Source organism: Puma concolor, chromosome B1 (assembly GCF_028749965.1).
Source record: "Puma concolor isolate L17-30 chromosome B1, mPumCon1.1.hap2, whole genome shotgun sequence".
NCBI classification, from domain to species: Eukaryota; Metazoa; Chordata; class Mammalia; order Carnivora; family Felidae; genus Puma; species Puma concolor.
In genome coordinates this window covers 189194030-189221189 of record NC_141670.1, presented here as the reverse complement: position 1 = coordinate 189221189, position 27160 = coordinate 189194030, and positions in this window count along the sequence as shown.

Below are 27160 nucleotides of genomic sequence, written 5' to 3'. Positions count from 1 at the left end.
TGGCAACAGAAAAATGTTTCAAACAGCCTATCTGTTTTCAGGACTTTCTCGGAACAGATAGGGGTAGGTAGGACATTTCCTATTTGCCTATCATCCGATCCACCTGCTTCCATTTATTACAGCCTTCTCTGTGACGTTCTGTCTTTGTGTGTGTCTGCTGTCCGTTGTTTTCCTCAGTCCAGTTTCCTTATAAGAAATAGCGTGGCGGTGGTTTCGAGCTCTTCAGCGAGTTTGGTTCTTAAATTTAAAGTCCTTTTATTTCTTCCCAATGTAGGCTTTTGTTCTGCGGGTAAATCTTAGTCTGTCGAGTCCCTGTGTCTCCATGTTTCTTTCCCGTTTCTTCCCTGCTTTATTAGCGCTGGCGCCTTCATGGCTCATACCTGTCAATACTCCCCTGCGGTTTTTGGTGAGGTTCCCAGTGTCTCTGTACCAATGCCTCTTTCCAGGGTGAAGCAGCGTGAAGGAAGACTGTTGGGGGCAGGGGGAGCCTCATAGCAGAATTCCTGCTTTTAATTTTGAAACGACCCGTTCTCCTTCCAAGTCATTCTCCTTTTCTTAGTCTGTTTTCCCCTCTGCACAACGGATGAATCCCAGGGAACGAGAAGACGGCAAATGATGTAATTTTTTGTGCTAGTGCACTTAAAAATGTAAAGTATGAAAGTGGGTGATGGGCATTGAGGAGGGCACCTGTTGGGATGAGCACTGGGTGTTGTAAGGAAACCAATTTGACAATAAATTTCATATTGAAAAAATTTAAAAAACGTAAAGTACGGCTATGAAGGCTGTATATTGACTCCATTAATGACAGATTGTCTACTTGAGAGATTTCTTTTTCCCCTTCATGGGAAAATGATCTGATGCTTTGTGTTTTTTCCCTTTGGCCTGTTTAAGAAGGACTTGAATTCTACGTTCCTCTTGCTTACGTGAATTCGGCTATACTCCTTCAGCAGGGACGGGCACGAGGAAAGAGAGGTGACACAGGGACCGATACATCTCCTCCATCAGGAGAAGCAACAGCAATGTATTTCAATGCTTGAATGTTGTATTTGCTGGGAGATGATATGTCAGCAACTTGCGAAAGGAATGTCAAGGGTAGTTTTTAGCTTCATGAGATTTCTACCTGCTGTTTTAGCCCATTTAGGCTACTATAACAAAATACCACAGACTGAGAAGCTTATAAACAACAGAAATTCATTTTGCAAAGTTCTGGAGGCTGGAAGAACAAGATCAGGCTGTCAGCATGGTGGGGGTAAGGGTTCCCCTCCTGGCTGCAGATTTCTGGTTGGACCCTCACACGGTGGAAGGAGCAAGTTGCTCACTGGTGTTTCCTCTATAAGAGTATGAAACCCACTCATGAGGGCTCCACTCTCATGACCTAATCACCTCCCCAAGGCTCCACCTAAAAATACAAACTTTGGGGTGGGGGTTAGGATTTTAACGTGGAATTTGGGAGGACACAGACTTTCAGGCCATAGCACCTGCTTAGCATCAGTGCCAACTCTCTGTAGGATGTAGGTCCTCTGCACTTCATCAGGCACCCGTAGAAGAGCCTTGGGAATGGATGTTTCTTCACTCAGACTCCCCATGATGTGATTTACAAGGCTAGTGACCATTTTTTTTCATTGTCTACTGAGCCCCACACACTTTACATATATGCATATATCATCGCTCCCTCTGTAATGTAAATTCTATTAGTTCCATTTTCCCCTAGCAAATTGAAACTTAAAGTATTTAGGAACGTGCTCAATGTCATAGAGAGCAAAATTCTTGCTCAAGTGGTGTGTTTGAAACTCACATATAGGGGCGCCTGGGTGGCTCAGTCGGTTAAGCGTCCGACTTCAGCTCACGTCACGATCTCGCGGTCCGTGAGTTCGAGCCCTGCGTCGGGCTCTGGGCTGATGGCTCAGAGCCTGGAGCCTGCTTCCGATTCTGTGTCTCCCTCTGTCTCTGCCCTTCCCCCGTTCATGCTCTGTCTCTCTCTGTCTCAAAAATAAATAAAGGTTAAAAAAAAAAAAAAAGAAAGAAACTCACATATTATCATTTGCAGGTCCAGCAGGTTAAAAAGTTCAAGTTCTTTAGCACGGCATACCAGACTCTTCATGTTCCCCACGCCATGCACCTCCACCCTCCCTATCTACCCCTGCCACATTTCTGATGTGCCCGCTACTGAGAAATGCTGCCTTCTTGCCCCACAGCACGCTGTTCCTTTCATCTGCGTCTTGAACTCACGTTCTCCTCATTGTCTGCAGGGACATGCCTCACACTGCTGGTCACATGTTCCTTGGAGTTTAAGACAGTGGTAGACACAATTATAGTGATTCAGAACATGGCCACTGCTCTGTCACTTTCTAGCTATATGCCCTTGGGCAAGTTGTTGACTTTCTCCATGCCTCAGCTTCCCTGTTTGTAAAACAAGAATAAAAACACATCATAGGACTATCGGGAGGGTTAAATGGGTTAAGATATGCAAGCAACCGGACTAGCACATGGCAGAGGTTAAGAGATTATGCAAGTATTTGCTCTTACTAGATTTGCCTCAGACAACACCTCCTCCAGAAAGCTTTCCCTGACTTGTACTCCCCTACCAAACCGAGTTTGGACTCATCTTCAATTAAACTTGTTTAATTATCTTCTTCAATTCAAACTTGTTTTAGAATTACCAGTTTAGATGTCTCCCTCTACCATTATATGTGAGTTTCTTGAGGTCAAGGAACAATTGAGAACAGTCAACACCTAGTACATTACTTAATACATAATAGGCATTCAAGAATTTTTGCCAAGTGAAGGAAATAATTATCCATGCTATTAGTAGTAATGGTATTTACTAAACTTTATGGGCTAGCTACTATGCATTTTTCACTATTTTAAGCACTTTGCATGCTTTCTCTAACCTTACACAAATCAAATGGCAGTAGGTGTTATGATTAACTGTATTTTACAGATGAGGATGATTAAATAATACACACAGGGTCAATCACTAGTATATGTGGGAATGAAAATTTAAACCAAGAAATATGATCCAAAAGTCCACATTCTTAGCTACTTTTCGTGGCTGCCTCTAAATGAATTTAAAGAGCAGAGGGAAGGAAAGAAGGAGGAAATAAAGAGACAAAAAGAAAATGCCTGGAAACCCAGAGTAGAGTCTTGGTTGACATAACCTGAGTCCTTATGGAATTGTCTTCACTAACTTGGGAATTTATGTTAAATTCGTGACTTTTCGCAAAAGTCACTATAAAAAATAGCCATGTGGAATATACTTTTCCATTTGCTGTAAAAGTTATTTGTGAGCATTGCCAGTTATATCATTCATTTCTTGTGCATAATACCCAACACAAGAAAAAAATTTTCAGTTTGTTTCTGCTAAAACCTTAGCGTCCCTTGAGACACTAACCTGTTTCTTTCTATCTGATCATTAAAGTTATGTGACTAGCTTTGCATTGACTGCTGGAAACTTAGAAGCAGACTTTATGCTTTGTCACAGAAATTGTATTGACCCTCTGATGGGAATGTTTGCTTTTCTCCTTTGACCATCTTTCCATCCTAAACTTTTATTTCTGTATAATTAAATGTACTATATTTATTTCTTCTTCTAGCTGGCTTTTTAAAAATTTTTATTTATTTTGAGAGAGAGGGAGAGGGAGTTAAGGAGGGTCAGAGAGAGAGGGAGAGAGAGAGAGAGAGAGAGAGAGAATCCCAAGCAGGCTCTGCTCTGTTAGCCCAGAGCTCAATGCAGGGCTCAAACTCATGAACTGTGAGATCATTACCTGAGCCAAAACCTAGGGCCAGACTCTTAACCAACTGAGCCACCCAGGTGCCCTGGCTTTTTCTTCCTTCCTTCCTTCCTTCCTTCCTTCCTTCCTTCCTTCCTTCTTTCCTTCCTCTCTTTCTTTTTAAAGAAATAAGTGCTGTTATTAAATACATTGGGGTAAATATCTGTATGGGATGATGATTTCCACTCTATCTTGTATGGCTTGATGTCATGGTGAGCAATAATACAACATCCAATATACTCTCTGTATCTATCTTAATGACATTTTAATGATAATAATTTTCTGTAGATAGGGTTCAGAGAATTTCAGGACTTTGCCCCAAATCACAAAACTAATTAATAAGTTTAAGAGTCCAGGGACAAACTGAGAACTTTCAACCCTATGCCGCTACAGTATTTCCATGGTGGCCATGAGTCCTAATCTCTTGATGGCAGTGTGGAAGTAGGTGACTATGTTTCTTACAACACGTTAAAAAGTCACTGTTAGAGATGGAGTGCTAAGTTCAATGGAACAATGTTATGACTTAGTATTGTGAGATTTTTTTTAAAGATTACTTATTTATTTTAATGGGGGAGAGGGGCAGAGAAAGAGAAGGAGAGAGAATCCCAAGCAGGCTCCATGCTGCCAGTACAGAGCCCAATGTCGGGCTCAGTCCCACAAACACAAGATCATGACCTGAGATGAAATCAAGAGTTGGATGCTTAACTGCTTAACCAACTGAGCCACCCAGATGCCCTAGTATTGTGATATTTAAGCTCTTATGTAATATAAATATATTAGTTATCTCATTTAATTCTTCCTTTTAGGTTTTTTTAAATTATTTTTTAAGTATATTGAGATACAATTGACATATAACATTGTATAAGTTTGAGGTGTACAAGGTTCTAGTGTGATACATCTATAGATTGCAATACGTTTCTGCTTTCGTCTTTTAAAAATAAATTTATATTTTAGGAATACCCATTATACTACTCAGAGTAAAACACTGACATTTAGCATTTTTGTTATTTCCAATGTGTAATTATTTTTGAAACTTTTGATAGTTGTGATCATACTATTTTCTAGTCTCATTTCTTACCTAAGGTACCATAGATATCTCCCATGTTATTATTGGCACTTTGCAATAGAATTTTAAATAGCTGCAAACTAAGTAGAAAAGTAATTCATGATCATTCCTTTAACTTTTCCTCTAGTGTTGTGCCTTGTGCTTGTCTTTAATATTATTCATAGTTGTGGTAACTGTCTTGGTATGTGTAACCTTTTTGTATTCAAGTTATTGTATTAGATTGAGAAGATCTAATCACTTAACCCAAAGTGAGGAAATGAGAAATGGTGGACAGAGTATTGGTTTGGTGCTAGAGAGACATGGATTGGAATCCTGTTTCTGCTTTCCACTGGCTTTGTGGCTTTGCCAAATTACTTAACTCACAGATCCTTTGGGCTTTCATTTATAAAACGGGGATACTCCTATCTGCTTCCTAGAGTTGTCGTAAGTATTAAATAAAATAGTGTACATAAAGCTCTTCAATAGAAGCTAGGGTTTTAATGCCTATTGTTGAATTCTTCTCTAGATGCTTGGTTGCTCCAAGTTATATTCTCACAAGTAGTTATATTCCCATGTCATTACAACCTTTTTACCATTTTTTAAATGATGATTTGATAGATAAGAGGAGTGTCATGTTATTTTTCAAGTCCCAATGTTCTGCTTCTTTGAGAGAGCAAGTATGTCCCCATAGGCTGGTTCTCATGTTGATTGGAGTCACTTACTGACTTAGGAGATTTTTTTTTCTTCTTCAGGAAAGAAATTTTATGTATGCAAGTATTGTTACTCCTGGCTTACCTTTTCTTTTATTGTGAAGTTTAAAATGTCTATTCCTTAACAGACTCTGTAGTTTTTCTTCATGTCTTCCCATAAAGCCTTGTGATTACAGGATAACTCAAACAGCGGTTCTTTTCTACCTATGAGACATTTCATGTTCATGCTTCGTGGGACCTACAGGTGGGATATATTGAAATCTTGCCTGCCTGAGGCCAGTCTTTCTGGTTTACTGAGAGTAATTCACTATCTGCAAGATATTCTCACTAATACTCTGTGTGAGTCTGTAAGTGTGGTTCTTTTGTTATGTTTATTTCAGTTTAGCAAATACGCATTGAATGTATATTACTTACCAGCCATTGTATTAGGCTCCAGATCAGTTCCATGGACCCCAAACACTGTGGATAGAAACTAATGTGACTTGTGAACTTGTTCAGGAAAAAAAAAGTCTATCCTTTTTCCACCATCTCTTACTAACTCATCACTAATTCTCTTAATTTCGAATATAAAGCAGCAAATTCCAGCAGTGTTAGCAGTACCTTTGATTTGTGTCCCCATTAGAGATCACAAATATTTTCTTATCACATTACAGCTACTGTTGTCATCTAGAAATGTCACCTTTGTTACTATTTCAAAATTGTGTTAGTTGTTAGAACTACCATTAGATTTTATTTTGTCGGGTACTACTTAAATAAGAACACACATTACACCATCACCTTTTTTTCTTTAACTCTTTCTATGACTGGTTTTTATATAAATAGGCAAATACATCCATAATTGTTTTCAATTATGACTCTAGGAATTTTATTTATGCATGTAAAAACTTTATTCTGAGTGTGTGATTTTCCACATTTCATCAGCTTGACAAAGGCATGGCATACAAATGGTTAAAAACTCATGATCTGGTGAAAAAAATATTCATAAAAATATCATCACAATACTTAAATTTTTTGCATTTTCCACAGATTTTCTGAATCTAATATAGATTTTCTATTAGGGCGTGGCACTCCTTGGGTATCCTTTACTCTTTCTACCATGACTTTAAAATTATAAATGTATGTTGAATCCTTACCCTTTGTGTCAGATACTTCACTCTACCCCCATTATCTCATTTAATTCTTCAGAACATGCTATGAGATGGGTACTATTGCTTCCCTTATTTAGCAGGTGGTGAAGCTGAGGCTCAGAGAAATTAAGTCCCTTGCTTATTCACAGTGCTGTTGAACGTACGAAAGTGGTTGGGCAGGTTCCAAGGTCCGTGATCTTAAATGTGGCCTCATTAAACCAAGAGTCACTTGACATAATTAATTTTAATCAAAATCCACCGAATAACATCACCCCTATCCTATTACCATGAGAATCCCAATAATTAATAGGAGGATGACACACTTCCTTCAGTATGTAGAGGAATTTCTGTGCTGGTCATTTTCCATTTTCTTTCTAGATCGCTTTTTGGCCCTTCTCTTCCTCACAGTCTGCCCCAAAATATGACCTCAAGAATGACATCACTTGGGGGCGCCTGGGTGGCTCAATCGGTTAGGCGTCTGACTTCGGCTCAGGTCATGATCTCACGGTCTGTGAGTTTGAGCCCCTCATTGGGCTCTGTGCTGACAGTTCACTTCTCATTCTGGGTCTCCCTCTCTCTGCCCCTCCCCTCCCTCAAATAGTAAATACACATTTTAAAAAGTTGTTTTTAAATAACTGTTACTTATTTAGTTTGAAAGAAAGGGAGAGAGACAGAGAGCGGGGTGGGGAGGGGCAGACAGAGGAGAGAGAGAATACCAAGAGCACACAGCTCTACATGGAGCTAGATCCCACACACAATGAGAACATGCTCTGAGCCGAAATCAAGAGTTGGATGCTCAACCGACTGAGCCACCCTGGTGCCCCTCTAGGGATCTGTTTTATTCACTGCTGTTCCTCCAGTGCTAGCAGACGTCCTGGCTGATGTTAGTTGCCCAATAAATATTTCAAGAAATATTCGCTAAGTGCCTAAGAAGTTTTGCCTAGACTCTCTTGCCAAAAAACACTGAAAAATAAATAAACACATGCATGCAAAATGAATTACTGAAATAAGAGGGCCCTTGACTCATTCTGACCAGGCAGGAGGGAAGACGTGAAAGAACAGGGGGAAACGACAAATGCCAAGTGAGCTGGCATGACTCTAACATAGGGTGCCGATGACAGCTGCTAGAAATAATGCGAGCTCAGGCAAGGGGGCCGAGGTGGGGACTAGGAACTTACACACAAAATAGCTTCTAGGTTAAGACGGGAAACTTGGGCTGACTAAATATAAGGGAGAGACAGAAGGAATAATCAAGGGTAAGTGTGAACGTTCTGACTTGTGTTATGGCATAGATGGTGACACCCAGCTGACACCAGGACAAGCTTTGAGGCTGGATGCCATAATTCGAGTTCAGATGTGTAATAAGAGGCAGTAGGACATGTAAACAGAGATGTTTAGCCAGCTTTTTTCAAATCTGGATTTAGAGACAGGTCAGGACTGCAGAAATACGATATTTTCTGAAGATGACAAAGAATGAGTCATTTTTAGGAGCTGAATTTTTTGAATAGTAAGGGTTTATTACTTTCAGCGCTAAACCTTAAAAAAAATCATTTGGATGAAGATCTTTCCAAAATTTTATTGCACATTTTCCCGCCACCTTAAATGATGCATCTGGAACCAAATTTATTTTTTTTTTCTTGATGGCTCAGGGTCATCATTATAATCATCTGCTATGATAGCATGCTATAATTCAGAGATGCTGTTGGAATAATTGAGATGCATAGAGTTGTTTTCCTTTATTCAACAACCTAAGATCAGTGTTGTTCTTTTTGTTCTTAAGTTTCATTTTTATCATTTCTACGATTTCTCATTTGCTGTCAGCTGTCACTTCCTGCAGCTATCAATGTGTCACCATGAACTGATATACTGTATCCTTTCAATCACTTGCTCTTCGACTAACACTAGTCAGGAAACCAGATAATCACGCATGTGGTAGCTATAAGCAGAGCATGTGCAAACAGCTTCAGAAGGAGGAACAGAGCGTATCCCCAAGAGGGAACCACGTGAGCTCTAATGGAACACATTTTGTGATGTCTTTTGACTCTTCAAAGGACTTCTGTGTTTATTATTTAGTTCCCTGCTGTGTTTCACAAAGGTAGCATGGCCAGAATTTTGAGTTTTGGATTGCTAAAATATTATTGTGGGCATACCAAAAAGGGACAAGATATAGCAATGGTTCAGGACAGTAGAGTTTAATGAATATTTTTAATTTCTCAGAATAGAATCTGCTCCAAGGGGCACCTAGGTGGCTCAGTCAGTTAAGCGTCTTGCTCTTGATTTTGGCTCAGGTCATAATCTCACAGGCCATGGGATCGAGCCCCGTGTCAGCTGCACTGACAGCACAGATCCTGCTTGGGATTCTCTCTCTCCCCATCTCTTTGCCCCTTTCCCACCTGTGCTTTCTCTCAAAATAAATAAATACATATTTTTTACAAAGTTAAAAAAAAAAAGAATCTACACCGATTTTCATCAATTACATCGGGTTGAGTTTTCAGACTTTTAAGTGCTTATTTTTGAGGGGGGTGGAGGGGCAGGGAGAGAGGGAGACAGAGGATCCAAAGCAGGCTCTGCACTGACAGCAGAGAGCCTGATGTGGGGCTCAAACTCAGGAACCATGAGATCATGACCTGAGCCAAAGTTGGGCGATTAACTGACAGAGCCACCCAGGTGCTCCAGACTATTTTGTAAAAGTACATTTACTACTAGAAAAAACAAACAAACAAACAAACAAGGAGGATCTTTGGTGGTACCTAATGTCATGCAAGGTCAGTATTTTAAATTAGAATACTTTGTTAATTTTTTTAAAGTGACCGGATGGAACCTAGTCAATTGAATGCTCCAGCATTTCTGCAGATTGTGTCTTCAGTTTTGGTCCATGTTCACTTGAATTGTTTCCTAGATAGGTTTTATTGGCGCACTGTCTCCATGTGCCCCTTTTCTAACACGCTGGAGTGAGAGGCAGTCTCTTTTTCTAGTTGAAGTTGCACTTCATCATTTGTCACCGTTTGTCACCACAAATGATGCTTCGAAGCTCTTTTTTCTCTCCCACGTGCACATTTGTTAGCAGTTTCTTGGTAGTGTCTACAGGGTTATTTGTCTCCGAGGAATATCATTTTTGGTTTATTTTCTCTGATATTCATTTAACGACTTGTCACTTCAGCTCAAGCTATAATTTCCTGTCAATTATCTTGTAAATTTTTCATGTATCCGTCAGCCAGGTCTCTTGACTTTCCTCTTGTTATGTCTTGTCTGCAGAAATCGTCTTCCCTCCATGACCTTTGATTTCCTGAGTGTAGTATCTTGTCCTTTTTGTACCTTGTGACCAGGAATCAGTTTCCTATTTTTATTTCGGGAGCTCAAAAGATAGCACGGAATGTGTGAGCACATGAAGCAGTTCTGTCCACTCTGGTCTTGTAACTTCTTCCATCCAGACAGACAGGCACATACACAGAGAGGACACATTGCAAAGACTGGAACCAGCTTACCTTAACCCAGGAGCTACCAGAAGCTGGAATTGAGGCAGGGAGCAGATCCCTCCCGAGAATCTTCAGAGGGGACAATGCTTCTGCTGACACCTTGATCTTGAACCTCTCCCTCCAGAACTGTGAGATGACATATTTCTCTTATTTAAGCCACTAAGTCTATGGTACTTGTGAGAACAGCCCTAGAAAATTAATCCAACCTTCATTATCTAACTTAAAACAAAGGCACAGATTCATTCAAAGAAAAATCTTTTGGAGAATCTGCCTTGCCCACCTCAAAAGGAAGACTCTAGGGTTTCTGTATTAACAACAAGAACCAAACAAAACAAAAGAAAACAAAGCAAAACAAACAAAAAAACCCTAGGAGGGCTTTCTGTTCAGGCTCAAAGGACAACTTTCTAAGATAGTGTTTCCCAACCCTGGCCATGTCCAAAGACACTTGGGGAAACCTTTAAAAAATGAAGAGTTTAAGTTTAAATCCCTGGAGATTTGGATTCACTATGTTTGGGAAAGGGCTTGGTTATCTATTTTGAACAGTCTTTCTAGGTAATTTTTATGATTGGGTAGGTGTAGGGAGCACTGATCTAGGAGGTTGAGTAATGAAGGAGAGATTTCAATAATGGGCATATCATTCATGGAAAAAGAGGTCATCTAATGAATGTTTGACTCCCTTGCCTCCACTTTCGTTGATTTTAAGATGGAATAAGCTAACCAGCAAACCTCTGCCTTGAACTTCATTCTTGTGAAGCAGAAGAGATGGGGTCCTTGGGAGAGAGTGGATGTAATAAACTTCTGGGAGCTTTAACAGCCCAGGAATGGAATTTGGGGTTTAGTTGAACACTTTAGGAAATCAGATTTTATCCACTATTTATTCAACAAAAGTTATAGAGGACTTACAATGAGCCAGTTAATATAGACTTAGGTAAAGAAGAGACATGCTTCTATGACCAGAGCTTCTAAAAGGAGAGATGGTCTAAGATGTAATAATGATGGCGCACTTTAAAATGTAATTCTGAAAATCTGACCTCTGGCAGCGATAGGAACCAACATGACTACACAGGGAGTTCTCTCAGGCATCCAGATTCTGAAAATCATGTGCAAAAAAGGGATGAGGAACATAGAAACAAAACTACAAAAGAGGAGCATGAAGCTATGAAAACTGGCCTGCTTCAGATTCTGTGGCTTCCTCCCTCTCTGCCTCTCCCCTGCTCACCCTCTGTCTCTCAAAAATGAATAAACGCTAAAAAATTTAAAAGAAAAAAAAAAAGGAAGAAACAAACCCAGAATTGCCTCTGCACTTCATATACATAAGGACCTCCTATCCACAAAGGGAAAAGGAACACTCGTAAGTCTTCAAAAACATCTTTTTAGTGAAACTCGCCAGAAGATATATTGTAAGAGGAAAGGGATATCAATGTACCTTTTCCTTTTGCCAAAAGCCAGGATGTGTCACTATGTTTTTGTTATTTCTAAGTCAATTTTTATAACCTTCCATATTTTTTGACTCATTGTAGTGAGTTCCCTGATTTTGAAAGGGTACTTGAATATCTTTGGATCCCAGGCTTGAGGATGCAGAGATGAATCTCTTTTCATGACAAATTTATGACATCCCCTTTATGTTCAGATAGGGTTATAACTTAGGCTTTTCAAGCCAACTCTTAGTTTAATTTTGAAGAAAATTACTGAAATCTCACTAAATACAGCTTTTTGGCTGTCTGTGAATCCAAGTCTGGGGTTCTGAAAGACCAGGAGATAGACTTCTAAATCATTAGCTGACGACTTAATGGATATTGGACAGGATCAAAGCGTTTGGTAATTACCTAACAATCCTTCCAACAAAACTTTGAGGTAGGTGGCTAATACCTTTGAACTCGTTTTGTCAATGGAAAACTGAGGCACAGGAAGAGTGCATGTTGGTGCCTTTTATTCCTTTGTTACATGCAATTCTGAAGCAATAATAGCAACAAAAAGCCCGGTCCTGTTTTGTTTCCCACCTTCCATCTCTAGTCTGGAATAGGTTGCTTTCTAGCAGTGGTGGGAATAAGAATGAGAGAGAAAATATGAAATGGTAGAAAGCTAACACAGAACATGTTGGATTAAGCTTGAACGCATAAATGGATTTTCTTTCAGAAAATCCCTCTATCATCATAGATATATTGACAAGCCTTGCCTAAAACATCAAAATTGACAGACATAGCAGATTGTTGAATCAGGATCTGTTTTGGAAGGGAGAGAGAACACAGTCTGGGTATTGAGGAAAGAGGAAAGTAGTGGGTATTCTATTCTAGTTGAGAGGAACAATGAGGCCCATGACCCATCATTCACAGAGAGTTCTGTGCACCTTTGGAAGAACTAACTGTCCAAAAGGACATCACAAACAGATCATGGGATTTCTGGGCAAAGAACAAAGAAAGGATTTGCACAAATCCGTCTTTCTTAGGAGATCAGAGATATGATCTAGACAAAAGAGTCAAAGGGGATTCATGGGTGAGGTCAAAGAACCAGGTGTTTGTAAGGAAGCAGTAAGAGCTTGAGTCCTTAGTGTTTCACTGTATTTCCCTGCCTGCCTTAGTCACTTTCAAGGGTGTAGAAAAATGCTGTGGCAAGGTCTGATACTCGCTGCCATCTATTTAAGGTTGCATGGAATCACTTAGAATCCTCTATGTAGGATCCCTTAAAGTCACGTAAACACTTCCATTATACAGATTATGAAACCAGACACAGAGAGGTGAAGTGACTTACTAAGGGTCATACAGGTCATACAGCAGCACACTATGGGCTAGAGCAGGGATACTTTTTATTGTCTCTATATAAAAACTATATTGTCCCCACTTTTTTTTCAATTCATTCCTTCATTCAAGAAACATTTCCTAAGTGACCACTATATTCTAGACACTTGAGAGGTGCTAGAGATTGAAGAAATAAAAGAAAGCAGTTTCTGACCTAAGACCTCACAGTCCAATGGAACAATTATGGATGCGCTAAGATACTGGAAGTAAAATGATAAATATCATGAGAGTAGCTGTGGGAACAGAGACAAGGGGTGAGTTTAGAACGACATAGAAGTCCCTTTCTTTATGGGTTTGATTTTCCAAAATCAATTATTTATTTTGGAATTCTAATTCAGATCATTGCTCAGAAATGAGGACGTTTAAGAAAACATAAGCTTAGATTTATTTTTCTTATGAATGCAAATCAAAAGCATCATATTTTTGGAAGTACATTTTTTTTTTCTAGAAGTTTGATTTTTTTTTTTAATGCTTCTGTTCTGAGTTGGATCGTATTCCCCCAAAAAGATATGTTGACATCCTAACTCCTAATACCACAAGATGCCTCAAGATGTGACCTTATTTGGAAATAAGACCTCTACAGAGATAATTAAGTTAAAATGAGATCATCAGGATGGGCCCTACTCCAGTATGACTGGTGTCCTTATGAAATGAGGAAATTTGGACACAGAGACATGCACAGAGGAAAGATGATGCGAAAACACGCAGGGGGAAGATGGCCATGTGACACGAGTGACACATCTGAGAGCCAGGAAATGCCAAAGGTTCCTCCCTAGAATTTCAGACTTCTTTGATTTTGGATTTCTAGGCTCCAGAACTGTGAGTCAATACATTTTGAGCCAACATTTTTTTTTTTTTTTTTTTTACCTCATTACTGCAGCCCTAGGAAACTAACACTATCTCCTTGGACAGTGATCAAAGAGCCGGGCTGTTTTCTGTCCCTAATACTTTGCTCTGAAACTTATATACGAAATAACTGGAAGCCACAAAGCCATGTTTGAGTGTGGCAGGTGGACCCTCGACTCCAGAGCCAGCACACTGCACTCTTGCGTGGGCTCCTCGGGGGGCTGCATCGGGATGTGGGGGTCATTCACATTCACTCATCTCCTTCAACTCACCAGCACTGTTCCTTCAGTCGACTCCCAGTGCTGGGTTCTTAATGTGGTCTCACAGCCGTCCCAGTTTTAGGCAGCTGACTGCTCTTCACAAGAGCCCCTCGGCTCCCGGGGCTTAGACTATGCCAGGCTTTTCCCTCCCATGTGACTACTTCCACGGTTCCATTGAAAACCTCTAATAAAGCAAAGCAGTTGTCAACAAAGTAAGCTGATGTTTTAAAAGTGACTTTGATGACCATAACTGCAGTACAGGGCACACTGCATTTTAAAGCCATAAAATTGTGACTGCAGAGGACATTTCACAGATTTACTCCGTATTAAAATTTTTTTTAATATATTTATTTATTTTGGGAGAGAGGGAGAGAGAGAAGGGGGGAGAGAGAGAGAGGGAGACACAGAATCCAAAGCAGGATCCAGGCTCCAGGCACAGAGCCCGACACAGGGCTTGAACTCATAGACGGCGAGATCATGACCTGAGCCAAAGTTGGATGCTTAACCGACTGAGCCACCCAGGAGCCTCTCTACTTTTTCAACATAAAGAATAAAAAATGTATGGAAGTTATTAAGCAACATTTTTAAAAGTTTATTTATTTATTTTGAGAGAGAGAGAACATGGAAGGGGCAGAGGGAGGGAGAGACAATCCCAAGCAGGCTTCACATCACCGGCACAGAGCCCGACATGGGGTTTGGACTCACAAACTGTGAGTTCGGGGCCTGAGCCAAAATCGAGAGTCAGATGCATAAGTGACTGAGCCACCCAGGTGCCCCAGAAGCATTTTTGAGAGCCGTGTAATTCCACACGGAAGAATGATGTAATGGTTTAAGGGCTGAGGTGCTGGAAGGTCAGATTAGGAACACCAACTGTCTTTCCCTTCTGCCAATGACCGGCTTGTGCCCCTTATCTACTACACTCACACTCTGTGGGCTGCCATTTCATGGAGCAGGAAACCCGGGTAATGATAGTTATTTACTCCCACCTTAGAGTGTGGTGAAGGTGTAGAAATTTCTGTCAGGGTTCCTTTTGGAATTCAACAAGTGGAAAAAAAAAACCTTATAATTTTCAAAGCTTCCTCATACAGACTTATTTTTAACCGATAAAGGAATGCCACTACTGAATATGGACGTCTGTTCTCAAATGCCAGTTATATGGGCCTGCATGTCACAAACTTATGTTGGAAAATGCTAGCAAGCAGTGAGTCACAGTGAGGTCATAAGAATGGCCTAGGACCTAAAGATAGAGACAAAATTGTGCACAGCCAGTCATAGGAGACTCAAGTCTCTGGGCACCTGGATGGCTCAGACAGTTGAACCTCTGACTTCGGCTCAGGTCAGCCCCACATGGGGTTCTGTGCTGACCTTTCAGAGACCCTCCCTTGGTCACGCTCCATCTCTCTCAAAAATAAATATTTTAAAAAAGAGGAGACTCAAGCCTCAGGTTGTTATTTTGTGTCACGTGATCCAGTAGAAGTAGAATATTAGTGTTAATACAGTAGGCCACAGACAGTAATGGATACAGAGAAAACCCGAGAACACAAGCAGACTATCACTATTGAAGTTCTTCTTGGATGTATTGCACAAGCACAGGGGACAGACCTATTAGAAAATTCTTGAAGGGCAGTTACCCATTTCTCACACACAGTGAGCAACAGAATCTTGGTTTCCACTTTCAGGTAGGGTTCATCCTTGCCAGGTATATATTTATTTATTTCTACAGATAATAATATATATATAGGTGTGTTAACGTGAGACTTCATAAAGAAAAGACTTTGATGAGAATGACTGAACCCATCTCTATGGTGGGAATTGTATACAGGTGATTCCATATACATGCAGTAAAATCGACGGGGTGTTTCCGAGTGTTCTCACGTCGGTCTCTCCTTCCTCGTCACTAACCATGTGGTGACAGTGTTTACCCCCTGTAAGCAAGGATGTCATCGCTCTTTGGTTATGCTCTGGTCTACATGCTCTTGTGAGCGTCGCAAGCCACTCTTGCCCTGTGCTTTCTGCCATGGGGCACTGTTCCTCACTTCAGTCCTCTTGGAACTAATCTTGGAAGCTTCTAGACCTGGAGTGTTGGCTCCTGAGTCTGCCAGATGCTGCAGCTCTCTGTGTCTTTAACCAGACTGCACTGAGGCCATGTTCTCTGGGAGCACTTGAAGTCTTCCAGTAGCAACACCATTGCTCTGAGTTTAGAAACATTTTAGTGGAGCCAATTAATGTTTTATGGTAGATTCCTTTACTTTCTGATGCTATTCAGTCGATGGTACCATGCCATTCCCTGTGCAGCACTGTTATGTTTCCATCTTATACCCCCAGAAGCTCAGGTAATGACTGCTGAAGCCCAATCCTGTGTTGCATTATAGCTGCTTTCTTTTCTTTATTTCCTTCTTTCTTTTCTTCCTCTCAATCCTCCCTTGCTCCTTCTCTTCTTCCCTTTAATCCTCACTGAACATTCGGTGCATGCTAAACACTGTGCACACAAACTCGTTGCCTCTCACTCCAACCTCACAGTCTAGTGAAGAAGACATTCAAGTAAACAAAAAGCTAAAAAAGAGTTCTAAATCAGAGATCCATACAAACTAATGAGTAATGTTGGGGAATCAGGGACTTTTCATGGGGAAGGTGTTGTAGGAACTGAATCTTGAAGGGAGAGTACATTTTTCACCAGGTGGAAGGTGTCAGGTAGAGTAAGAGCACAGTTATAGGGGAATGTCTGTATGGGACGGGCTAGCCACTTTTCAGTGCGGGCCATCGTGAATCATAGTTATGGCACATGATGTACGTTGTGTGTCAGGTTATACCTATTTCATGTCAAGAACCCTCTAAATATCCACTTTAAATTTTCTCTCCTCCAGGGTGCTCATTCCCCCTGTTTTCATCTCTTTTGCATATGGCGGTTTGTGTTCCTCCTCACCCCCCAAGCTGTACAAGTACACATGCACTCTCATCCTGCTCTCTGGGAACGTGTTCATATCTGTCACCAGCCTTAGTCTGAGAACGTCTGTGAAGCCAAGAGAAGAAAGACTTCCCCTCCCCAGCCCACAGAGGACACACAAGCCTTCCTCAGAAGTCTTCAGATAGATTCTGATGGGTCCTACAGGTCTGTACATTCCCTTGTGCCAGAGTGTAGATGAATGGGTTCATGGGCTCTTACTAGAAAAAAACCATTGAGAGCAGAGAGAATGTACCCTACAAACCTGCTGTATCTTGTTTGCTGCTACAATGCTCTCTCTGTCTCTCCACCTCTCCAGTGTTCTCAGGCCCTTAAGTCTGGAATGCAGGGAGGGGGCCGTTGTGAAGGATCTCCTTAGTTCTCCATAATTATGGCTCCTAAATTGGTTTTAAAGTTCTTTTTGTTCAAAACAAAGTATGACATGGTTAAATATCTCATTTTTGGTCTTGGAAGAAATTCAAGCAGGCGTCATTTGGCAAGATGCCTCAGATCATCATAGACTTTAATATAGCAACTAATTCAGTGTAATTCAACAAATACTGGAAAATCTATCATATGGATAGGTACTGTGCTTGGCTCTGAGGAAAGGAGAGGGGGAATGTAACAGTGAAAAAGTCATAGTCCCTGCCTACAAGGAGCCTACAATCCAATGGCCAAAATAGATATTCACATAGCAAACCATATTGCAGGTATACAAAAAGCTTCCCGTGGAAACCAAGGAGGCAAAAAATTTATTACACTTACTTAGTAAGGATATACAGGCAACAATAAAATTACATGCTTGCACTGAGCACATTCTAGGAGACTAATAACTGTAGCTTCAATAGTGTGTGTATACTTGCCTACAAAAAGAGAATTTGAAACCTGACTTGACCACTTACTGCGTGACTTCACACAAATTGTTCAACTTCTCTGTGCCTTAATTTTGTTTTACTTTTTGTCTATACTTTTAAGGTGGAAAAATAATATTAACCTCATGAGTTGTTGACAGGATTCAGTAGGATGTTGGGGGAAAGTGCTTTGCTAACCATAGAGGAATCTGCAGTTTTTTAATTGTTATGATTAGCCTTTTGGATAATCTCCATAAATGAAATAAAAAGTATCTTCCTGGGTGCCTGGGTGGCTCAGTCGGTTACTAAGTGTCTGACTTTGCCTCAGGTCATGATCTCATAGTTAATGAGTTCAAACACCACCTCAGGCTCTGTGCTGACAGCTCTGAGCCTGGATCTTGCTTCAGATTCTGTGTCTCCCTCTCTCTCTCTGCCCCTCCTCTGCTCATGCTCTCTTTCTCTCTCAAAAATAAATAAACATTACAAAAATTAAAAAAAAATCTTCCTATAAAATACTAGAAACAACATACTTAGTTGAGAGGTAGAATTCACTAGAATTGCAGTTCCAATCTGGACCAGTGCCTTCTTCATGACTTGTCCAATACTAGAGCAATGATTAAGCCTCAATGGTCCATCTCCTGGCTATTTTAATAGAGTGATATGAAAACAATTGGCTTTTCCATGTTTCTGGGATTTCCATGTTTCTGAGTGTGGCTATGTTGTTTGGAAGGCACAAGTATGAAAGGGCAAAGTATACCCTGGTCTTAAATAAATATATTTTACATAACATCTTCCAGAGCTTTATGAAGTGTTCCACAGTGAGAATAAATGTCATGTTCCTAATTACTAACCGAGATACTCAGGCTAGTCTCTGTCCACTTCTCATTTTACTGGTTAAATCAGAGCTGTTTTAATTTTCTCCATCATGACCACAGGAAACAAAAGACTTTAGTAACTTCTTGAAGATTTGTGACTCTCTGAATGGCACACATATAACGGAAGCATGCTTCCCTACCAGAGGGAGCCTGTGGTAGTGCTCTGGAGTCTCAATTATCTCCTCTTGCTGTAGAACAGAGATGCCAGGTAACATTTCATTGCTTTTCACCACCTCTCAAGCAAATGAAGAACCAGCATAGCGAAAAGGAACATGAAGCTTATTAATGGGCTTTGAGGGTCACCGATTGAAATACCACCTAAATCAGCCGGAGGATGAAGAAGGTGAATATAAGAAGTGAGATGACATTCCAACAAGAGTCCAATCTCTGTGAAAACAGATGATTCTGTAGGTTTCTGAACAGATGGACATTCATCTTATATTTTCCTGAGGCTATTGGCAAGTGACTCTGGCTGAACAGTTTAAAATAAAAGCGAAAAATCATTCTGGGTCAGTAAAGCCTCGGCACCAACTTTTCTTGGTCATCAGAGCATCAGTCCCTGTGGGTGTTGGACCATTGAAGATCTGGAATAATCCAGGAAGGAGTCTGATCCCAGGAAATAGTACTTACCTGTGAACACCTGCCCTGTTTTTAATTTCTTTAGCTTTAGGCTTGTGGGATTAAAATCAGCCTTGTAGAAATTTCCATTTCCAATTTCCAGTGCCAATCCAATGCAGCTTTTTCTCCCCTCTACACGTGAAGTGGGTAGTTCTACTGAAAAGAGATAATTTGGTGCCCTCCAGTGGCTCAACCTGACAGCCTCTCTTGACCTCTCCAAGTTCTTTTATGCCTGTGGGAAGGGTACGGCTCAATATACCTTTGGAGGCTTCTTGGTTACTGTCATGTAACTGCCACTCTTAGGAAAGGAATCCATCATGCCCTTAACATTGTATAATTCTCAGAGCAGAAGGAATCAGAGAATAAAGACAAAATTCTCTGGCTTCTCTTTGTATAAAGACCTAAAAACAATGAAAACCGAGTATAAAAAAACCCAGTACGACTACCATTCCTTTTAATTATGTGGTCTCAAAAAACCACTCACCATTTTGGCCCACATGTATCTTCTATGGAATGAAAGTGTGCAGCTAGATGATCTCTTGGGGTTCCCCCAGATTCTACCACCCAGGGATTCCAAAATCCCAGGAAAGGGAGAAACATTTCCAGATGCTTCTATATTTCAATACTTGATAATGGCTTTTAACATTTTGACGACTGGATTCATGTTAAGAGCTTAGAAAAGAAGTTGCAATAAAATGTCCACATAAGTCATGCATGGTATTAGTAAGTCTGCATCTAACATGACTAAAGATTCTCATTGCTTCTGACCTTTAGGATAATTAGATGGTGCCTTAAAAAGTCATCAAGGGAGAGCATTCTAATTTCCTTGTTTGAAGAAGATGGAGAACATATAACATATTTTTATAGCACTTAGTTAGTGTTTGGTAAATGAATGAACAAATGAGTGGGAAAAGAAAGGGACTATCGCTCTCAACTCCTATAATGCATAAGAAGAGAAGCAGGCTATATTTATGAGAGAGGAAACAAGAAAAAAAATCCACCTATGCCTTCAATAATCCTCTTTCTTTCTTGTCCTTGTCCCTAATTCAGCTGTATCTTCATGATGAATCTTACCATTGGTGATCTATTTATCCCTTTGGGTAACAGGAGGCTACCTCCAGGGTTCCTCTTTGTGGGAGCAGTTGTCTGGGAAGAATAACACGCCTTCTGCTACTGGTAGCAGAATATCAATAAAATATTGTTGAATAAATAAAAGGAATGTATCAAAGTATTTCTTAGGAGCGCATTTCAAGAATGGATATGGAAATGAGCAGATAAGTCCCAAGAAGAAAGAGATAATGGGAGAAGAAACTAGGGGTAGAGGTGGGGGCTTGGTGGGGGGGGGGGTGGTGTGAAACTTCATTTAAGGCCAGCAGCTCTGTTTGAAGCATTGATTAGTCGGGAGAATATACTTTTACTATAGACTTGTGCTGTGATCACTAATCGCATGTGACTATTGAGCACTTGAAATATGGCTAGTCTAAACTGAGATGGTAGTCCAAATGGAGATGTGCTCTTAGCATAAAAGACATATTGGGTCCTGAAGATAGGATGTAGCAATGGTGGTTGGGTTATGAATATGTTTTGAGGTTGGCATCCCACAGGATTTGCTGACAGATTGAGTATGGGGTGTGAGAGGTAGGAGTCAAGGATGGCTCCAAGGGTGGATTCGCTATTAATTGAGACGAGGGAGTACACAGGAGGAGATATGAAGAAAGTCAGGCTTGAAGACATTAAGTGATTCACCCAAGGTCACACTGTAAAGTCAGAGAGAAACAGAGTTACTTGAGCTGATAGAGAACTCAGAGGCCTGCTGGTTCATCTTTCTTATTTTATAGATGAAGAATTTTGGGTCTGGTGAGGAGAAATGATTTGCTCAGTGTCACATAGCAAAAGAAGAGCAGAACCTCTAAGATGGGTTTCCCGACTGGTAGACTAATGGTTCTCTTTTGCCATTACCTTAAAGTGGTAAAAATTCAAATGAAACCAGGTTTAACTACATCTTTAAGGAAAGACGAACCACTGGAGTTAATTTTGGGGAGAAACTTCAAAACCTCCAAGCGAAGCATATTTAGACCCTTGTCTATAAGCACTAACTAGATAAAAGGCTACCCCACTTGAATTAAGGATAAATGAATCATTCCCTCTTTAACACTTATTTGAGGCCAAGATGAGCTATGGGAACTGTCCCTGATGGGGAAAGAGTCTCCATCAAGAACCACAAATTTTATCCCCAGCCCTAAGTATTCTCATAGCTTAGGTCAAAGTAAGGGAGACAGATAAAATATAATAGATCATAAACACAGCTGTCTTAAAAATTTTTTTTAAGTCAAGGATAAAAGATCGATATATTTTTAAATGATCGTGGTTATTTGTGAGACCCAGATATATGATTGTTTCCTTAGTCCCTTCAATATTTTTCACAAGAAATTCAAATTAGCATGACGTTTAATAGTGTGTGTGTGTGTGTGTGTGTGTGTGTGTGTGTGATGGACAGTTGGTATAAGTTAGCTATTGCTACAATAACCATGCACCCCCCTCAAAGATTCAGTGTCTTACTGTGCAATAAAAAATTTGGCTGGCCTTTGTCCCCAGTTCCTGGAAGGTAGCCTCTAAATCTTTGTAATCCCCTGAGTGGTAGGAGTGTCTTTGTTATTCATGATGGTCCTGATCAGTTATGCTAACTCAGGGTGGGGCTGGTCATATCAGAAAGACCAACCACGTGATTAGAGTGTTGGATAGAAGGGGTCATGTGATATCAGTCTGACCTCTGGGGAGAGGAGGGAGACTGGAGAGTGAGCCACATAGGTGATGATTCAGTCAACGTTGACTAGGTAACGCCAATGCTTGGGTGAGCTCCCCTGGTTGGCAATATTTCTAGTGTTGTCACACGTCAGTGCACCAGGAGGTTAATGCATCTTGACTTCACGGGTGGAGAGAACAATGGAAATTTCATGTGGCAAGCCTGTCAGACCTTGCCTTACATGTCAAACCTTTAGGCTGCTTCTGATTTGAATCCTTTTGCTACCATAAAACTAATCACAAGTCTGGTGCTTTCTTGAGTTCTGTGAAGATTTTTGCTGAATTATCGAACCTGAGTGGGGAGTGAGAAGCCTCAAATTTGTAGCCAGTTTGTCAGAAGCGAGGGTGTTCTGGTGACCCCCATTCTTGTGGCTGATGTCTGAGGGAGTCTTAAGAAGCATTGGGCCCTTAACCTGTGAAGCTGGCCTAACTATAGGCAATTGGTACTTATAAATGTAAACATTTTTATTTGTCAGCCATGCATCTGAGGGTCAGCGGGGTTAGCTCTTCTTCAGACTGTAGATTGACAGATGCAGGTGGCAGGGCTGATCCATTTGTCTCATTCTGGGTCTCAGCCTAGAGGGTGGTAGACGCCTAGAGTATGTTCTCCTCATGATGATTACAAAAGCACAAGAGAAAAAGCCAACTGCAAGCACATTTAAAAAGAAAAATTAATGTTTATTTATTTTTTGAGAGAGAGAGCATGAGTGGGGGAGGGGCAGAGAGAGAGGGAGACAAGGTATCCGAAGCAGGCTCCAGGCTCCGAGCTGTCAGCACAGAGCCCAACGTGGGGCTCAAACTCAAGAACTGTGAGATCATGACCTGAGCCGAAGTTGGACGCTTAACCAACTGAGCCACCCAGATACCCCTGCCAGCACATTTTTTAAAATTTACTTACATCAAACCTACTAACATCCCATTGGTCAAAACAACAGACAATCTAAAAGATGTTAGGTGGAATATACACTCAAACCTACCGTGAGGCCATGGCAAAGGTGTGGCTCTACAATTCTGCTACGAGGAGAATGACTGATGGAGACCATTGTTCAATGTTGTGCACATTTACTGAGGATGTTATAGGGAGAGGGAGCTTACACTGCATACTCGGAGCAAACTGTCTCCAACACCGCTTCATCTCATAGCTCTGATCTCAGACGTACCCCCTTCCAAGGCACTGGATGCTTAAGACTTCCTAACAGTGCTCAGTGTCTGGTTTGCCGCCCTGAGCAACTGTCTTTGCATTTCAATCATGCGTACTGGCATGCCCTGGAGACACTGCAGGTTTGGTTCCAGATTACCTCCATCAAGTGAATATCACAATAAAGCAAGTCAAATGATGGTTTCTGGTTTCCTGGTGAATACGAAGCTTTGTTTAGATTATACTGTGGTCTATTAAGTGTGCAACAGCATTATGTCTAATACCCAATGTACATGCCTCAATTAAAAAATAATTGCTACAAATTGCTAACCATCATCTGAGCTCTCAGCAAGTTGTAATCACTACTTATTGATTCGTGTAACAAATATAATAATAATGAAAAAGTTTGAAATATTGTGAGAATCGCCAAAATGTAACACCAAGACATGGAGTGAGCACATTCTATTGGAAAAATGGTGCCGATAGACTTGCTGGATGCAGGGTTGCCACAGCCTTAAACTGGTAAAAAACACAAACTCTGCCAAGAGCAATAAAGTGAAAAACAATAAAACAAGGTGGTCTGCATTTCAAGATAACAACAAAAACCCTAAACCCGGTGCTACCAGGACCCGTTCTTCTCCAGGTACAGTCTAGCGATCATTTTGTAGTGGTTGCTGACTACCAATTGCTCTCCATGTGACCTCAAACAAGTGCATAACACTTGTGTCCCTTGGTTCTCTTATCTGCAAAATGGACAGAACATTACCTGCCTCACAGGACTGAAGTGACAATCCAAGGTGACGGTCCATTTAAACTCTTTGGATAATGACTGGAACAGAGTCGGCACTTAATAAAGAATAAAAGTAAAATTTCCAGAGAACTTATGTGTCAGACTAAGTTCTTTATATCCAGAGAGATTTAGTGATTGGCTTAAGTCACACAGTCTGTAGGAGACACAGATGGAATTTGAGCTCAGGCAGTTAGGCACCTGTATCCATTCTCAACTTCCATACCCTTTGCTGTCCTCTCAAGAGCTCAATAAATGTTGTTGTTGCTTTTATTGGAACATGTCCTTTGATCTTGCCCCTGCACCAAGAGACTTATAAAAGGTTTCCTTTCAAGCATATTCAATAATATTTATAAGAATACCTTAGATAAATACAGTTATTTCCATCTCTTTACATTCATTTATTTCTACTCCATTTGGTTACAAATGAGGTTTTATGCCTTTGTATGGAAACACATACAATATGATAGGAAAAAAAAAAAACCAGAACAAAGAACTCTGGCTTGGAAAAAGACTGGTTTTTTTCCATCTAGTGATAAATTCAACTAAAGTTCTTCCCTGCGCCCTCAAAAGAAGGATGGGGTGTGATGGCATCGAATATGGTGTCAATGACGTAGCAGTAACAGCTACAGTGGCAAGTGGTGATTGAACATTTCTAATAGTGTCTCTCCATCCAACCCTGGGGCAAAGTGTCAAACATAGCATTGTAAGAACAATTTCATGTGATACCAACTCAAAGTTGAGGGCTGTGATGCTCAGTAACCCAGCTTGAAGCACCAAGGAGCAATTCTCCTCAAGTTCCAAGTGTAATTATAAAGTAGTATGATTGATTTTTTAATAAGGACATCGGAAGCGTACATCCAAATGAGTGCTATCATTCCAAGTCGTCACCTCGGGAGGTTGTGAATCTATGCTAATGATACCACTGTGGCTCCAAACTGTTTTTGGAAATCTATATTCTGTGCCAGCTTAAGGAATCAGACAAAACCAATGGGCTTACCATTTTATAGTCATAAAAGGTATCACTCAGTTCTGTCAGCAGCCACCTGACCCACCACATTCATCTCACCCGAAGACTTACCAAGTATCTTTGGCTCTTTCAGAATACAAAGACATCCTCAAAAAAGGTAAATTAGCTGCCAGCAAAGATTACCAAAATAATATGGTTGGAGTTTCAGGATGCCAATATATAACATGCCCATTTTTCCTTGCTGAATATGAAAGCAATTTAAAGATGAATGTAGGAGGTACATAATTATATAGCAACTTACCATGCTTACAGTGTTCATGTTGATTGAAATATGTGACTTGAGATCTGTGGAAATGTAGCCTTGCTAATCCATCAACCCTGGAATGAGACAGACTGACCCGCTCAATTACTAAGTGCTAGAACATCAGTAGGCCTTGGGTGCAAGGGCAGGCCCGTATGCACATCTCGGGCAGGCCAGGGTTGCTGCCCTAGAATAATTGAGGGGGGAGAGAGAATAGGAAGACAGTCCCCAGGGCCTCTGGGTTTTTATTAGATTCATTACAGCCAAATGAAAGACACGGAAAAATTAACAGCACCTAACAAACAAGGATTCCCCTGTCCTCCTTAACAGACGCTGCACTGGAGTAAGGAACTGGGGCTTTTCCTCTTGCCAATGCAGCCTCATGGATACATGGGGCCAAGGGAGAAAAGGGGATCCCCTGACTAACACCCCAAAGAGTCTGAATGTAGAGAGATTGTGAGAAAAGTCCCTGATTCTAGAAAAAGTATAGGTGACTCTCAAGATGAGAATTCCAAAAGGGATGCATTTATCTGGTTGGATACACTTTAGCATTTTAGGGAAGCAATAATTGCTTGGCTTTATGGAATTGGATTACAAAATCTAACACATTGTAGACATTTACTATCTCTGTATGGAAGAAGATCATGCACAAAACCTGTAAGTTAACTTGGGCTGCAGTTGTGCAGGATTTGAGACGACATTTCAGCAGTGACGGGTTCTGATCACGGGCAAGAGTCTCAGTTGTGCACCCTCAGACTCCTGCTGGGCCAGTCATATCAAGACACATCCCCCACGACTCTAGAATGTGTCAGAGACACACAGGGAGACTCTCTAGCCTGGTAAAATCAATGCTGGCAGCCCTAAAAACATTTTTTTTAATCCCCATGGACAAGGTCATTGCACATGATGCAATTATTCATAATTATTCAAAATATGATTATGAAAGTAAAGATATAAGGAGAGGAAGAAAACACGAGAAATTATAAGCAAATGTTCCATTTCTTTTGTATGAAATTTGTAATGCATCCCAAGTGGATGAATACATCTGATAACCCCTACAAATATTTATATCTACAAACAAATAGTACGGAAAAAATGTAATTCTTGAATTGAGTATTGTTTAATAAATTAAGCACATGGAATATATGTTTTAAATTAGCTTCTGGCAGTTTATTTAAGCTCCCCATTAGTGTTGCAAATATTATAGCATTTATGGGTATTTAGGTATTTGGAGGTTGACTGTGAGGTTAAAGGCTCATCTTCGAAGTATTGTCCATTCCTCTTTCTGCCCTGTTTCCTTCTCTTTCTGAGCTCTTCCTGTTTTCATCTAACCCCACCTATATGCTCTCCTTTCCACTTCTAATTTGGTCATTTATGGACAGATACGGTGTTTCACCGTTTAGGTTATACAAAACCAACTCAGAAACAGGAATTTTCTTGGGGTACCTGGGTGGCTCACTTGGTTGAGCGTCTGACTTTGGCTCAGGTCACATGAGTTTGAGCCCTGCATTGGGCTCTCTGCTGTCTGCACAGAGCCTGCTTTGGATCCTCTGACCCTGCCCCCACCCTTCCCCTGCTCATGCTCTCTCTCTCAAATATAAACATTTAAGGGGAAAAAAAAGAAAAAGAAACAGGAATTGTCTTTAATGAGATTATAACCTAGAAAGAGAGAAAAGCATCAGTTACTTAAACTTAATCAGCCTCTAGTAAACGCCACGGACAAACCCAGAAAATGTGCTATGGGAATTCAGAGATGAGCACGATTGTTCCCGTCCAGCAACATCAGGTAGGGTTCCATGAAGGAGTGACATGTGAGCTGGCTCTTGAATGAGTAGAGTTTGCGCATGA